Raw genomic sequence first — 2,255 nt, 5'->3', positions numbered from 1 at the left:
TGAGCCTCACTATGGAGTGGGTGGAAGCTGTGTGGTCAGACCTAGTCCATCCCTGCCCAGAGATGCACCCGGATGGGCTAGGCCAGCCAATGCGCATGCTTGAGGCTCTGGGGTCACTTCCCAGCACCGAAAACAAATGCATAAATAAATACTGACTCATTACAGTATGTCCTCTGCTGGTTGGGTATGGTGGTGCACACCTGGAATCCCAGATACTTTGGAGGCCGAGGCAGGAGGATTGCAAGTTTGAGACTCACCTGAGCTAGTTAATGAGTCCCTGTCTCAACATTTTGAGAAGGGCTAGGAGTGTGAGGGCCTGGGCTCTGCCTGTCCCAGCATAACCTCTGCTGTGGCATAGACCTCAGAACTCTCCCAGCCAACAGCCCCCACTGACCTTGGGGTGCCTGTCTCGCCCACAGAAATCCTGATCAAGGTGCAGGTATATGCGAGTGGAGAGCTGGTGCCCCTCGCCCGGGCCTCAGTGGATGTGTTTGGGAACCGCACGCTGCTGGCCACTGGCACCACAGACTCTGATGGCGTGGCCACCCTGCCACTCAGTTACCACCTGGGCACCTGGGTGCTGGTCACTGCTGCCCGCCCTGGCTTCCTCACCAACTCGGTGCCCTGGCGCGTGGACAGGCTGCCCTGTGAGTGCGGGCGGGCAGCACCTGACTCCCATCAGCCCCTTCCCAACACAGCCCTGGGGTGGGAGCTTCCCCGAGGCAGCAGCGGCAGGGCTGGGATGTGGTGGCTGGAGCTGATGGCCCTCACCCTGCAGTGTACGCAGCCGTCAGCCTCTGCCTGCTCCCTGAGCGGCCTGCCACCCTCATCCTCTACGAGGACCTGGTGCACATCCTGCTCGGCTCCCCCGGTAAGGTGCCCCGCAGCCCCTGGCCCTCTGAGTGAGGCTCTACGTCACAGATGGAGGCTGGGGCCAGGAAGCCCCTTCTCCCCCTGTCCCCCATCGGGCCAGCTGCACCGGTGACCTGCACCGGTGACCAGAGCTGTGCTCTGGCAGTCTGAGGACCTGGGCTGGGCCCAGGTCGAGGGGAGGAAGGACAGGCTCTGCCCATGCGGGGAATTCAGCACAGACACCGGATGGGACCACAGGCTGGCAGCAGGGGCGGCTGTGTCAGTGACAGCTGTCCCCACCTCGGCCCAGGGTTGGAGGAGGGAGAGGTGGAGAGCAAGGCCCGGCGGGGCCTCAGGGTGGGGGGCCAGGGATGGCCTGTCCTGTCCCCACCCGGCTAATGCTAGTAGCCACAGTGGGCTTTGGAGGGGGACAAATCCCACCCCAGGGTTATCTCTGCCTGCGCCCCGCTGCCGGCCACTCCTGTTTGCCATCTTCACCACTCCGATGCTGTACCCATGCAGAACCCTAAATGCCACAGTCCTTGTCTCAAGGCCCCAGCTGCTGTCAGGATGAAGCCTGGGCACCAGCTGGCAGGGGTGCGACCTCAAGCCTCAGTGTTTTGTGCAGGTCTTGGCCCTTGCCATGGGTGGCAGACGGAAGGGCACGAGGGTGGCCCTGCCTCGGGGCCTAGGCATCAGTCCAGCTCTGGGACAGCAGCCGTGGGCAAGTTACTGAAATCCTGCCACGTTTCTGCCTCTGCAGCAGAGCTGGTCGTGCAGGTACCACGTCCAGGCTGTATGGATTAGGGGGTCCCTGCAGTGACCTGCTGGAACAGGGCTCAGCATATTATAAAGCTGAATAAATGTGACCCTTGACCGTGCGGCACAGCGATCCTGATCGGATGTGTTCCTGAGCCCACACACATGTGCACATGCACCCTTCACCTTAGCTAACAGCGAGGGAGCTACCTGTGTCTACTTAAATAGAAATAATTTCAGTTAAAATTACGTCGTTAAAATTCAGCCCAGCTCCTTAGTCACAGTGGCAACATTCCCAGTACTGAGCAGTCCGAGTACCGATCCCTTCAGCCCTCAAAGCATCAGCGCTTGCCGGTCCCGCCGGGCTGGGATCTGGAAGGAGAGTGGGTGCCGTCTGCCTTGGTGCTGTCCAGACCCGAGACTCCTCCGTGCATACCCTGAGGCGCAGGCGGTGTTAGCGGGAGCGGGCCCATGGCCCTGCTCTGGCCGCCCGGTGTCCCTAGGACCTTCAGCCCATCAGCGCTTGCCGGTCCCGCCGGGCTGGGATCTGGAAGGAGAGTGGGTGCCGTCTGCCTTGGTGCTGTCCAGACCCGAGACTCCTCCGTGCATACCCTGAGGCGCAGGCGGTGTTAGCGGTTAGCGGG

At 61.7% G+C, this 2,255-nt stretch overlaps 1 long non-coding RNA gene across 1 annotated transcript; it reads left to right on the top strand.

Annotated features, from left to right (window-relative positions):
• The first annotated feature begins 271 nt into the window (after positions 1-271).
• LOC104875432 lies at positions 272-2,120 on the top strand. The gene is made up of 3 exons (XR_784058.3): positions 272-647; positions 779-871; positions 1,877-2,120. It is a non-coding gene; the product is annotated as an uncharacterized LOC104875432 (long non-coding RNA).
• Positions 2,121-2,255: the final 135 nt, after the last annotated feature.

The sequence above is a fragment of the Fukomys damarensis genome, unplaced genomic scaffold (genome assembly GCF_012274545.1).
Source record: "Fukomys damarensis isolate Sample0158 unplaced genomic scaffold, DMR_v1.0_HiC HiC_scaffold_13, whole genome shotgun sequence".
NCBI lineage: Eukaryota > Metazoa > Chordata > Mammalia > Rodentia > Bathyergidae > Fukomys > Fukomys damarensis.
The sequence above is the reverse complement of the archived record's forward strand: the minus strand, read 5'-3'. Positions and strand labels throughout refer to the sequence as shown.